We start from the raw sequence: 279 nt of genomic DNA, 5'->3' as shown, positions 1-279 counted from the left end.
AACCTCATGTGTTCTAAGCCACAATGTTACTTGAGAGTAGATGTCCAGATAATAGGTAAATGTTATTAGCTTTACATCTAGTGACTTCAGTCTGATTGTTATTTAGTGATAGTTTATATCGTGGAGTTTAAGATGAAAGACTTACATGTATATATGACGGAGAGCAGACTGCAATGAATGAAATGGTTCTATTAGGTGAAAGTGCCAAAATTCAATAAATAATATAGTAACTGCTAATTTAGAATCAAATATAGAAGAGGTTCTTTTGTAACTCAGTTA

General features: G+C 31.5%; 1 protein-coding gene across 2 annotated transcripts in view; it reads left to right on the top strand.

The window, feature by feature from the left end:
- LOC119587961 (RING finger protein nhl-1-like) overlaps positions 1–275 on the top strand; it is a gene marked incomplete in the record, with an annotated part of 37992 nt that extends 37717 nt beyond the window's left edge. For both annotated transcript variants that reach the window (XM_037936672.1, XM_037936673.1), the window contains 1 exon segment: positions 1–275.
- Positions 276–279: the final 4 nt, after the last annotated feature.

Source organism: Penaeus monodon, chromosome 23, assembly GCF_015228065.2.
Source record: "Penaeus monodon isolate SGIC_2016 chromosome 23, NSTDA_Pmon_1, whole genome shotgun sequence".
NCBI lineage: Eukaryota > Metazoa > Arthropoda > Malacostraca > Decapoda > Penaeidae > Penaeus > Penaeus monodon.
The sequence above is the reverse complement of the archived record's forward strand: the minus strand, read 5'-3'. Positions and strand labels throughout refer to the sequence as shown.